The following is a 13,172-nucleotide window of genomic DNA, read 5'->3' as shown; positions in this document are numbered from 1 at the left end:
CAAAGTCACTCTCTTATATTAATTTTTTGTAGCAGTTATTATAGCATTCTCTTTAAAAGCATCCTACAATGGATTAATGTTTGCTTTTTATGATACAGAAACAGAAAAAATAAACTTGTAATTCAAATGAAGATCTCTATCTTCTAAATATAGATCTAATGTTAGCTTTTTTTCTTGAAGCTTGTTCAAGAGACTTGAAGCTTTTTTTTCTGGAAATACTTTCCTAACAGAATTTTGCAAATGTTATGAAACTAAATATTGATTCATTTTTAAATAATTCTCCTAGCCTCTAGGTCTAAAATGACTCTTTCCCAAATGATCCTGGTAAACATACTTTGCTTTAGATATTTTCACACTTCCTATGGACTTCTCCTTTGACTAAACTCCATTATTATTCTGGAGGTTGTTTAAACAGAATGCAAAGTATTTTCTAGAAAACTCTCATGTCTAACAGCATACATTTAATTCAACTATATGGCTTATATCAAAACAGGAACATGTTTTGTTGTCTTCTAATATGGACTGCATCTAGAAATGAACTGTATTGCTGACCAAGTGAACTGGGGTGAAAGTTGCTCAAGGAATCACATGTCTTATTTCTTGAGCATCAACAATACACTACATGCTAAGATATGACAAGCAAATAAAAGGTACTGCTGAGACTTTAATCAACTAAGCCACAGCACCATATAGAAGCCCCTGTTTAATATTAAAAAAAATATATGTAAAGTATAATTTTTGGTAAAAATATTTGAAATGCTTTTTGAGACATGTGTTTTATCAAAGTTTAAAATGGTTGGCAATTTTGAATGAATAAGTGACTAAATAAATATGTTTTTATTCTCTCCTTTCTTTTGTGAAATACAGGCCCTTATTTCTTACAATGTATTGCCAAGTGACTTTCTAGTATACTATTTTGTAGCAGTTATTATGGATTTCTCTTTAAAGGAATCCTACATGAGAATTAGTGCCAGTATTTTCTGATGCTCACATAGTAAAAACATGAAGTAAAATTAAAAAGTATCTTAAAAAGATAGAACAATTTTTAGCATTTTATCTTTAAGCTTTTTCAAGAAAAGCAAAGCAGTTTTGGAAACACTTTGTTAACACAATTTTGGATGTTATGGAACTAAATATTGTTTAATTTTCAATTGTTCTCCCAGCTGTTATGATAAAAATTACTCTCTCTCTATTTTTCTTAGAAAATGTACTTGTAACTGACATTTTATAAAATTCCCTGCATGATTCTCCTTTGACTGCACATGATATTAATCATGGAGCTTGCTCAAGCATAATAAATGCTATTTTCTGGAAATTTCTGATGTTTACCTTAGCATCAGTTTATTTTTTTTAAAAATAGCTTATACTCAAGAATGGGAATATAGCATTATTTTGTGTTTTTCTGATATGGACTTTTTCTAGAAATGTAGTACATTGTTCATCAAGTAAGCCTGGGTGAAAGCTACTACAGTTGTCAAGTCTCATATTGTAACGAATCAACAACAAACTACATACTTAGTAGATGAAAATGAATCAAACAAAGGAACTGCTGAGATTTGAACTCAGGATCTGCTGTTTACTAGACAGGCGCTTTAACCAACTAAGCCACAGCACCACATGGAAAACAGCTTTTTTACATGCTATTTTATGGAAATATCTGATGTTTACCTTAGCATCATTTTAATGCTAAAATATAGCTTATATTCAAGAAAGGAAATATTGCATTATTTTGTGTTTGTCAGATGTAGACTTTATCTAGAAACATAGAACATTGTCCACCAAGTAAGCCAGAAAGAAGACTGCTAAAGTTTTCACTTCTAATATTGTCATGAATCAACAACAAACTACATAATAAGGTGATGAAAATTAACCAAACAAACGTCACTGCCAAGATTCGATTGCAGGATCTCCTGTTTACTAGACAGGCGTGTTAAGCAACTAAGCAACAGCACCACCTGCTCCAAAGTGTCATATAATGAATAATTATATATCTCATGTATGTTTTATGGTAACATTTTTTGAGATCCTTAAAAAGGCCGATGCTTAATCGATTCTTTAAAAGGTAAAAATAAAGAAAAAAATACAGTGTATGTTTTCTTCTCTACATTCTTTGAAAAATTATAGGACTGTTTTTCTTAAAATGGTTTGGCAAGGTCACTCTCTTATATTAATTTTTTGTAGCAGTTATTATAGCATTCTCTTTAAAAGCATCCTACAATGGATTAATGTTTGCTTTTTTATGATACACAAACAGAAAAAATAAACATGTAATTCAAATGAAGATCTCTATCTTCTAAATATAGATCTAATGTTAGCTTTTTTTCTTGAAGCTTGTTCAAGAGACTTGAAGCTTTTTTTTCTGGAAATACTTTCCTAACAGAATTTTGCAAATGTTATGAAACTAAATATTGATTCATTTTTAAATAATTCTCCTAGCCTCTAGGACTAAAATGACTCTTTCCCAAATGATCTTGGTAAACATACTTTGCTTTAGATATTTTCACACTTCCTATGGACTTCTCCTTTGACTAAACTCCATTATTATTCTGGAGGTTGTTTAAACAGAATGCAAAGTATTTTCTAGAAAACTCTCATGTCTAACAGCATACATTTAATTCAACTATATGGCTTATATCAAAACAGGAACATGTTTTGTTGTCTTCTAATATGGACTGCATCTAGAAATGAACTGTATTGCTGACCAAGTGAACTGGGGTGAAAGTTGCTCAAGGAATCACATGTCTTATTTCTTGAGCATCAACAATTCACTACATGCTAAGATATGACAAGCAAATAAAAGGTACTGCTGAGATTTGAACTCAGGATCTCCTGTTTATGAGACAGGCACTTTAACCAACTAAGCCACAGCACCATATAGAAGCCCCTGTTTTATATTAAAAAAAATATATGTAAAGTAACATTTTTGGTAAAAGTATTTGAAATGCTTTTTGAGACATGTATTTTATCAAAGTTTAAAACGGTTGGCAATTTTGAATGAATAAGTGTATAAATAAATATGTTTTTATTCTCTCCTTTCTTTTGTGAAATACAGGCCCTTATTTCTTACAATGTATTGCCAAGTGACTTTCTAGTATACTATTTTGTAGCAGTTATTATGGATTTCTCTTTAAAGGAATCCTACATGAGAATTAGTGCCAGTATTTTCTGATGCTCACATAGTAAAAACATGAAGTAAAATTAAAAAGTATCTTAAAAAGATAGAACAATTTTTAGCATTTTATCTTTAAGCTTTTTCAAGAAAAGCAAAGCAGTTTTGGAAACACTTTGTTAACACAATTTTGGATGTTATGGAACTAAATATTGTTTAATTTTCAATTGTTCTCCCAGCTGTTAAGATAAAAATTACTCTCTCTCTATTTTTCTTAGAAAATGTACTTGTAACTGACATTTTATAAAATTCCCTGCATGATTCTCCTTTGACTGCACATGATATTAATCATGGAGCTTGCTCAAGCATAATAAATGCTATTTTCTGGAAATTTCTGATGTTTACCTTAGCATCAGTTTATTTTTTTTAAAAATAGCTTATACTCAAGAATGGGAATATAGCATTATTTAGTGTTTTTCTGATATGGACTTTTTCTAGAAATGTAGTACATTGTTCATCAAGTAAGCCTGGGTGAAAGCTACTACAGTTGTCAAGTCTCATATTGTAACGAATCAACAACAAACTACATACTTAGTAGATGAAAATGAATCAAACAAAGGAACTGCTGAGATTTGAACTCAGGATCTGCTGTTTACTAGACAGGCGCTTTAACCAACTAAGCCACAGCACCACATGGAAAACAGCTTTTTTACATGCTATTTTATGGAAATATCTGATGTTTACCTTAGCATCATTTTAATGCTAAAATATAGCTTATATTCAAGAAAGGAAATATTGCATTATTTTGTGTTTGTCAGATGTAGACTTTATCTAGAAACATAGAACATTGTCCACCAAGTAAGCCAGAAAGAAGACTGCTAAAGTTTTCACTTCTAATATTGTCATGAATCAACAACAAACTACATAATAAGGTGATGAAAATTAACCAAACAAACGTCACTGCCAAGATTCGATTGCAGGATCTCCTGTTTACTAGACAGGCGTGTTAAGCAACTAAGCAACAGCACCACCTGCTCCAAAGTGTCATATAATGAATAATTATATATCTCATGTATGTTTTATGGTAACATTTTTTGAGATCCTTAAAAAGGCCGATGCTTAATCGATTCTTTAAAAGGTAAAAATAAAGAAAAAAATACAGTGTATGTTTTCTTCTCTACATTCTTTGAAAAATTATAGGACTGTTTTTCTTAAAATGGTTTGGCAAGGTCACTCTCTTATATTAATTTTTTGTAGCAGTTATTATAGCATTCTCTTTAAAAGCATCCTACAATGGATTAATGTTTGCTTTTTTATGATACACAAACAGAAAAAATAAACATGTAATTCAAATGAAGATCTCTATCTTCTAAATATAGATCTAATGTTAGCTTTTTTTCTTGAAGCTTGTTCAAGAGACTTGAAGCTTTTTTTTCTGGAAATACTTTCCTAACAGAATTTTGCAAATGTTATTAAACTAAATATTGATTCATTTTTAAATAATTCTCCTAGCCTCTAGGACTAAAATGACTCTTTCCCAAATGATCTTGGTAAACATACTTTGCTTTAGATATTTTCACACTTCCTATGGACTTCTCCTTTGACTAAACTCCATTATTATTCTGGAGGTTGTTTAAACAGAATGCAAAGTATTTTCTAGAAAACTCTCATGTCTAACAGCATACATTTAATTCAACTATATGGCTTATATCAAAACAGGAACATGTTTTGTTGTCTTCTAATATGGACTGCATCTAGAAATGAACTGTATTGCTGACCAAGTGAACTGGGGTGAAAGTTGCTCAAGGAATCACATGTCTTATTTCTTGAGCATCAACAATTCACTACATGCTAAGATATGACAAGCAAATAAAAGGTACTGCTGAGATTTGAACTCAGGATCTACTGTTTATGAGACAGGCACTTTAACCAACTAAGCCACAGCACCATATAGAAGCCCCTGTTTTATATTAAAAAAAATATATGTAAAGTAACATTTTTGGTAAAAGTATTTGAAATGCTTTTTGAGACATGTATTTTATCAAAGTTTAAAACGGTTGGCAATTTTGAATGAATAAGTGTATAAATAAATATGTTTTTATTCTCTCCTTTCTTTTGTGAAATACAGGCCCTTATTTCTTACAATGTATTGCCAAGTGACTTTCTAGTATACTATTTTGTAGCAGTTATTATGGATTTCTCTTTAAAGGAATCCTACATGAGAATTAGTGCCAGTATTTTCTGATGCTCACATAGTAAAAACATGAAGTAAAATTAAAAAGTATCTTAAAAAGATAGAACAATTTTTAGCATTTTATCTTTAAGCTTTTTCAAGAAAAGCAAAGCAGTTTTGGAAACACTTTGTTAACACAATTTTGGATGTTATGGAACTAAATATTGTTTAATTTTCAATTGTTCTCCCAGCTGTTAAGATAAAAATTACTCTCTCTCTATTTTTCTTAGAAAATGTACTTGTAACTGACATTTTATAAAATTCCCTGCATGATTCTCCTTTGACTGCACATGATATTAATCATGGAGCTTGCTCAAGCATAATAAATGCTATTTTCTGGAAATTTCTGATGTTTACCTTAGCATCAGTTTATTTTTTTTAAAAATAGCTTATACTCAAGAATGGGAATATAGCATTATTTAGTGTTTTTCTGATATGGACTTTTTCTAGAAATGTAGTACATTGTTCATCAAGTAAGCCTGGGTGAAAGCTACTACAGTTGTCAAGTCTCATATTGTAACGAATCAACAACAAACTACATACTTAGTAGATGAAAATGAATCAAACAAAGGAACTGCTGAGATTTGAACTCAGGATCTGCTGTTTACTAGACAGGCGCTTTATCCAACTAAGCCACAGCACCACATGGAAAACAGCTTTTTTACATGCTATTTTATGGAAATATCTGATGTTTACCTTAGCATCATTTTAATGCTAAAATATAGCTTATATTCAAGAAAGGAAATATTGCATTATTTTGGGTTTGTCAGATGTAGACTTTATCTAGAAACATAGAACATTGTCCACCAAGTAAGCCAGAAAGAAGACTGCTAAAGTTTTCACATCTCATATTGTCATGAATCAACAACAAACTACATAATAAGGTGATGAAAATTAACCAAACAAAAGTCACTGCCAAGATTCGATTGCAGGATCTCCCGTTTACTAGACAGGCATGTTAACCAGCTAAGCCACAGCACCACCTGCTCCAAAGCGTCATATAATGAAAAATTATATATCTCATGTATGTTTTATGGTAACATTTTTTGAGATCCTTAAAAAGGCCGATGCTTAATCGATTCTTTAAAAGGTAAAAATAAAGAAAAAAATACAGTGTATGTTTTCTTCTCTACATTCTTTTAAAAATTATAGGACTGTTTTTCTTAAAATGGTTTGGCAAAGTCACTCTCTTATATTAATTTTTTGTAGCAGTTATTATAGCATTCTCTTTAAAAGCATCCTACAATGGATTAATGTTTGTTTTTTTATGATACACAAACAGAAAAAATAAACATGTAATTCAAATGAAGATCTCTATCTTCTAAATATAGATCTAATGTTAGCTTTTTTTCTTGAAGCTTGTTCAAGAGACTTGAAGCTTTTTTTTCTGGAAATACTTTCCTAACAGAATTTTGCAAATGTTTTGAAACTAAATATTGATTCATTTTTAAATAATTCTCCTAGCCTCTAGGACTAAAATGACTCTTTCCCAAATGATCTTGGTAAACATACTTTGCTTTAGATATTTTCACACTTCCTATGGACTTCTCCTTTGACTAAACTCCATTATTATTCTGGAGGTTGTTTAAACAGAATGCAAAGTATTTTCTAGAAAACTCTCATGTCTAACAGCATACATTTAATTCAACTATATGGCTTATATCAAAACAGGAACATGTTTTGTTGTCTTCTAATATGGACTGCATCTAGAAATGAACAGTATTGCTGACCAAGTGAACTGGGATGAATGTTGCTCAAGGAATCACATGTCTTATTTCTTGAGCATCAACAATACACTACATGCTAAGATATGACAAGCAAATAAAAGGTACTGCTGAGATTTGAACTCAGGATCTCATGTTTATGAGACATGCACTTTAACCAACTAAGCCACAGCACCATATAGAAGGCCCTGTTTAATATTAAAAAAAATATATGTAAAGTATCATTTTTGGTAAAAATATTTGAAATGCTTTTTGAGACATGTATTTTATCAAAGTTTAAAACGGTTGGCAATTTTGAATGAATAAGTGAATAAATAAATATGTTTTTATTCTCTCCTTTCTTTTGTGAAATACAGACCCTTATTTCTTACAATGTATTGCCAAGTGACTTTCTAGTATACTATTTTGTAGCAGTTATTATGGATTTCTCTTTAAAGGAATCCCACATGAGAATTAGTGCCAGTATTTTCTGATGCTCACATAGTAAAAACATGAAGTAAAATTAAAAAGTATCTTAAAAAGATAGAACAATTTTTAGCATTTTATATTTAAGCTTTTTCAAGAAAAGCAAAGCAGTTTTGGAAACACTTTGTTAACACAATTTTGGATGTTATGGAACTAAATATTGTTTAATTTTCAATTGTTCTCCCAGCTGTTATGATAAAAATTATTCTCTCTCTATTTTTCTTAGAAAATGTACTTGTAACTGACATTTTATAAAATTCCCTGCGGTATTCTCCTTTGACTGCACACCATATTCATCATGGAGATTGCTCAAGCATAATAAATGCTATTTTCTGGAAATATCTGATGTTTAACTTAGCATCAGTTTATTTTTAAAAAAAAGTAGCTTATACTCAAGAATGGGAATATAGCATTATTTTGTGTTTTTCTGATATGGACTTTTTCTAGAAATGTAGTACATTGTTCATCAAGTAAGCCTGGGTGACAGCTACTACAGTTGTCATGTCTCATATTGTAATGAATCAACAACAAAATACATACTTAGTAGATGAAATTGAATCAAACAAAGGCACTGCTAAGATTTGAACTCAGGATCTCCTGTTTACTAGACAGGCGCTTTAACCAACTAAGCCACAGCACCACACGGAAAAAAGGATTTATTACATGCTATTTTATGGAAATATCTGATGTTTACCTTAGCATCATTTTAATGCTAAAATATAGCTTATATTCAAGAAAGGAAATATTGCATTATTTTGTGTTTGTCAGATGTAGACTTTATCTAGAAACATAGAACATTGTCCACCAAGTAAGCCAGAAAGAAGACAGCTAAAGTTTTCACATCTCATATTGTCATGAATCAACAACAAACTACATAATAAGGTGATGAAAATTAACCAAACAAAAGGCACTGCCAAGATTCGAATGCAGGATCTCCTGTTTACTAAACAGGCACTTTAACCAGCTAAGCCACAGCACCACCTGTGACAAAGTGTCATATAATGAAAAATTATATATCTCATGTATGTTTTATGGTAACATTTTTTGAGATCTTTAAAATTACCGATGCTTAATCGATTCTTTAAAAGGTAAAAATAAAGAAAAAAAATACAGTATATGTTTTCTTCTCTACATTCATTTAAAAATTATAGGACTGTTTTTCTTAAAATGGTTTGGCAAAGTCACTCTCTTGTTTTAATTTTTTGTAGCAGTTATTATAGCATTCTCTTTAAAAGCATCCTACAATGGAAAAATATTTGAAATGCTTTTTGAGACATGTATTTTATCAAAGTTTAAAATGGTTGGTAATTTTGAATGATTAAGTGAGTAAATAAATGTGTTTTTATTCTCTCCTTTCTTTTGTGAAATACAGGCCCTTATTTCTTACAATGTATTGCCAAGTGACTTTTTAGTATTCTATTTTGTAGCAGTTATTATGGATTTCTCTTTAATGGAATCCTACATGAGAATTAGTGCCAGTATTTTCTGATGCTCACATAGTAAAAACATGAAGTAAAATAAAAAAGTATCTTAAAAAGATAGAACAATTTTTAGCATTTTATCTTTAAGCTTTTTCAAGAAAAGCAAAGCAGTTTTGGAAACACTTTGTTAACACAATTTTGGATGTTATGGAACTAAATATTTTTTAATTTTCAATTGTTCTCCCAGCTGTTATGATAAAAATTACTCTCCCTATTTATCTTAGAAAATATACTTGTAACTGACATTTTATAAAATTCCCTGCGGTATTCTCCTTTGACTGCACACCATATTCATCATGGAGATTGCTCAAGCATAATAAATGCAATTTTCTGGAAATTTCTGATGTTTAACTTAGCATCAGTTTATTTTTAAAAAAAAGTAGCTTATACTCAAGAATGGGAATATAGCATTATTTTGTGTTTTTCTGATATGGACTTTTTCTAGAAATGTAGTACATTGTTCATCAAGTAAGCCTGGGTGACTGCTACTACAGTTGTCATGTCTCATATTGTAATGAATCAACAACAAACTACATACTTAGTAGATGAAAATGAATCAAACAAAGGCACTGCTGAGATTTGAACTCAGGATCTCCTGTTTACTAGACAGGCGCTTTAACCAACTAAGCCACTGCACCACATGGAAAAAAGGATTTATTACATGCTATTTTATGGAAATATCTGATGTTTACCTTAGCATCATTTTAATGCTAAAATATAGCTTATATTCAAGAAAGGAAATATTGCATTATTTTGTGTTTGTCAGATGTAGACTTTATCTAGAAACAGAGAACATTGTCCACCAAGTAAGCCAGAAAGAAGACTGCTAAAGTTTTCACATCTCATATTGTCATGAATCAACAACAAACTACATAATAATGTGATGAAAATTAACCAAACAAAAGGCACTGCCAAGATTCGAATGCAGGATCTCCTGTTTACTAAACAGGCACTTTAACCAGCTAAACTACAGCACCACCTGCGCCAAAGTGTCATATAATGAAAAATTATATATCTCATGTATGTTTTACGGTAAAAAATTTTGAGATCCTTAAAAATACCGATGCTTAATCGATTCTTTAAAAGGTAAAAATAAAGAAAAAAAATACAGTATATGTTTTCTTCTCTACATTCATTTAAAAATTATAGGACTGTTTTTCTTAAAATGGTTAGGCAAAGTCACTCTCTTATTTTAATTTTTTGTAGCAGTTATTATAGCATTCTCTTTAAAAGCATCCTACAATGGAAAAATATTTGAAATGCTTTTTGAGACATGTATTTTATCAAAGTTTAAAATGGTTGGTAATTTTGAATGATTAAGTGAGTAAATAAATGTGTTTTTATTCTCTCCTTTCTTTTGTGAAATACAGGCCCTTATTTCTTACAATGTATTGCCAATTTACTTTCTAGTATACTATTTTGTAGCAGTTATTATGGATTTCTCTTTAATGGAATCCTACATGAGAATTAGTGCCAGTATTTTCTGATGCTCACATAGTAAAAACATGAAGTAAAATTAAAAAGTATCTTAAAAAGATAGAACAATTTTTAGCATTTTATCTTTAAGCTTTTTCAAGAAAAGCAAAGCAGTTTTGGAAACACTTTGTTAACACAATTTTGGATGTTATGGAACTAAATATTGTTTCATTTTCAATTGTTCTCCCAGCTGTTATAATAAAAATTACACTTTCTCTATTAATCTTAGAAAATGTACTTGTAACTGACATTTTATAAAATTCCCTGCGTTATTCTCCTTTGACTGCACACCATATTCATCATGGAGCTTGCTCAAGCATAATAAATGCTATTTTCTGGAAATTTCTGAAGTTTACCTTAGCATCAGTTTATTTTTTAAAAAATAGCTTATACTCAAGAATGGGACTATAGCATTATTTAGTGTTTTTCTGATATGGACTTTTTCTAGAAATGTAGTACATTGTTCATCAAGTAAGCCTGGGTGAAAGCTACTACAGTTGTCATGTCTCATATTGTAATGAATCAACAACAAACTGCATACTTAGTAGATGAAAATGAATCAAACAAAGGCACTGCTGAGATTTGAACTCAAGATCTCCTTTTACTAGACAGGCACTTTAAGCAACTAAGCCACAGCTTATATTCAATATAGCTTATATTCAAGAAAGGAAATATTGCATTATTTTGTGTTTGTCAGATATAGACTTTATCTAGAAGCATAGAACATTGTCCACCAAGTAAGCCAGAAAGAAGGCTGCTAAAGTTTTCACATCTCATATTGTAATGAATCAACAACAAACTACATACTTAGCAGATGAAAATGAATCAAACAAAGGAACTGCAGAGATTTGAACTCAGGATCTCCTGTTTAGTAGATAGGCGCTTTAACCAACTAAGCCACAGCACCACAAGGAAAGAAGTTTTTTATATGCTATTTTATGGAAATATCTGATGTTTACCTTAGCATCTTTTTAATGCTAAAATATAGCTTATTTTCAAGAAAGGAAATATGGCATTATTTTGTGTTTGTCAGATATAGACTTTATCTAGAAACATAGAACATTGTCCTCCAAGTAAGCCAGAAAGAAGGCTGCTAAAGTTTTCACATCTCATATTGTAATGAATCAACAACTACATGATAAGGTGATGAAAATCAACCAAACAAAAGGCACTGCTGAGATTCAAACTCAGGATCTCCTGTCTACTAGACAGGCGCTTTAACCAGCTAAGCCACAGCACCACCTGCTCCAAAGAGATCATATAATAAAAAATTATATATCTCATGTATGTTTTATGGTAACATTTTTTGAGATCCTTAAAAAGACCGATGCTTAATCAATTCTTTAAAAGGTAAAATGAAAGAATAAAACTACAGTATATGTTTTCTTCTCTACATTCATTTAAAAATTATAGGACTGTCTTTCTTAAAATGTTTTGGCAAAGCTCCTCTCTTATATTCATTTTTTGTAGCAGTTATTATAGCATTCTCTTTAAAAGCATCCTACATTTGAATAATGTTTGCTTTTTTATGATAAACAAACAGAAACAATAAACTTGTAATTCAAATGAAGATCTCTATCTTCTATAAAAAGATCTGTTAGCTTTTTTCTTGAAGCTTTTTTCTTTGCTTTTGAGAATATCATTTATGTATAATATGGAGTAAACCAGAGAATATAACATATGATAAAGTTGAGGAATATTTTTTTAACCAGATAAGAAAATAGAAAAAAAATATTCTGAGGCTGCATGTTTTAGGAGGAACCAGTCAGTGTTTTCGAATATTTTGGAGATATTATATTGAACTGAGGCATCTAATGTATCTATATATATTTCCCATTTTCAATAATTTAAAAAATTTTTTTTTATTTATGTCTGGGAGTGTGGAGCATTGGTCAAAGTATATCAGCTGCTATATCTTCTACTTGAGTTCATACAGATGGAGTAGATTTCGATGTCCAATGTATTAATATCAGCTTTTTTTGCTAAACTGACTAGTATTGTTAGGAGTGTGCAAAATAATTTTTTATGAGATCCTAAGTCCCAGTTTTGAAAATGTGAACATAAACATGCTAGAGCATCGGAATGTACAGTTATTGAAAATGTAGAAATAGCAAAGTTAATAACCTTGTTCCAATATTTTTTAATTTTGCCTCAATGCCATAAGCAATGTATAAAGTTAGCTGAAATAGCTATGCACTTTAAACAGGAGCCAGTTTCACCTGGTGACATATATTTATGTTGTGCAGGGGAAATATGTGCACTTCTTGTAGATAAGCAGATTGCAGGTATCTGAGAGTGTCATCATAATGTGTGGTTAAATCAGATATGGAGGTTAATTGAAGAATATAATTCTTCCACTTATCTCCCAATTGATCCCATTGCTTATGGGGTGGATGCGCTAGTAGGTGTGGATAGAGGTATTTGGTCCTAAATAGACTACTACTGAGTGCCTGTAAAAGAGATTCTAGTAGATCTTTGTTCGTCAAGGAGGAGGAAATAGAGAGTAATGAGATATAGTGTCGTACCTGCAAGTACATGTAGAAATGTTGATTCAGGAGATGATAAGATTATTGGAGGTTGGAAAAGGAGATTAAATTGCCTCCAGGATCAAATACCTTGAAGGCACATGAGAAGCCTCTGTTTCTCCACAGAAGAAAGTTAGTTTTAGATAAGGAGGGTGTAAA

General features: G+C 30.7%; 9 non-coding genes across 9 annotated transcripts; all 9 read right to left on the bottom strand.

The window, feature by feature from the left end:
• Positions 1-1,541: 1,541 nt before the first annotated feature.
• Positions 1,542-1,615, bottom strand: TRNAT-AGU (transfer RNA threonine (anticodon AGU)). Its single transcript has one exon. It is a non-coding gene; the product is annotated as a tRNA-Thr (tRNA).
• A 1,183-nt stretch (positions 1,616-2,798) lies between these two features.
• On the bottom strand, positions 2,799-2,872 carry TRNAM-CAU (transfer RNA methionine (anticodon CAU)). The gene has a single exon. It is a non-coding gene; the product is annotated as a tRNA-Met (tRNA).
• An 854-nt stretch (positions 2,873-3,726) lies between these two features.
• On the bottom strand, positions 3,727-3,800 carry TRNAT-AGU (transfer RNA threonine (anticodon AGU)). The gene has a single exon. It is a non-coding gene; the product is annotated as a tRNA-Thr (tRNA).
• A 2,111-nt stretch (positions 3,801-5,911) lies between these two features.
• TRNAT-AGU (transfer RNA threonine (anticodon AGU)) lies at positions 5,912-5,985 on the bottom strand. The gene has a single exon. It is a non-coding gene; the product is annotated as a tRNA-Thr (tRNA).
• A 1,183-nt stretch (positions 5,986-7,168) lies between these two features.
• On the bottom strand, positions 7,169-7,242 carry TRNAM-CAU (transfer RNA methionine (anticodon CAU)). Its single transcript has one exon. It is a non-coding gene; the product is annotated as a tRNA-Met (tRNA).
• An 855-nt stretch (positions 7,243-8,097) lies between these two features.
• On the bottom strand, positions 8,098-8,171 carry TRNAT-AGU (transfer RNA threonine (anticodon AGU)). Its single transcript has one exon. It is a non-coding gene; the product is annotated as a tRNA-Thr (tRNA).
• Positions 8,172-9,576: 1,405 nt separating this feature from the next.
• Positions 9,577-9,650, bottom strand: TRNAT-AGU (transfer RNA threonine (anticodon AGU)). The gene has a single exon. It is a non-coding gene; the product is annotated as a tRNA-Thr (tRNA).
• A 1,671-nt stretch (positions 9,651-11,321) lies between these two features.
• On the bottom strand, positions 11,322-11,395 carry TRNAS-ACU (transfer RNA serine (anticodon ACU)). Its single transcript has one exon. It is a non-coding gene; the product is annotated as a tRNA-Ser (tRNA).
• Positions 11,396-11,654: 259 nt separating this feature from the next.
• Positions 11,655-11,728, bottom strand: TRNAT-AGU (transfer RNA threonine (anticodon AGU)). The gene has a single exon. It is a non-coding gene; the product is annotated as a tRNA-Thr (tRNA).
• Between the last annotated feature and the right edge of the window lie 1,444 nt (positions 11,729-13,172).

The sequence above is a fragment of the Taudactylus pleione genome, unplaced genomic scaffold (genome assembly GCF_031769625.1).
Source record: "Taudactylus pleione unplaced genomic scaffold, aTauple2 ptg000100l, whole genome shotgun sequence".
Lineage (NCBI taxonomy): Eukaryota > Metazoa > Chordata > Amphibia > Anura > Myobatrachidae > Taudactylus > Taudactylus pleione.
This window is presented reverse-complemented; position numbering and strand designations above follow the sequence as displayed.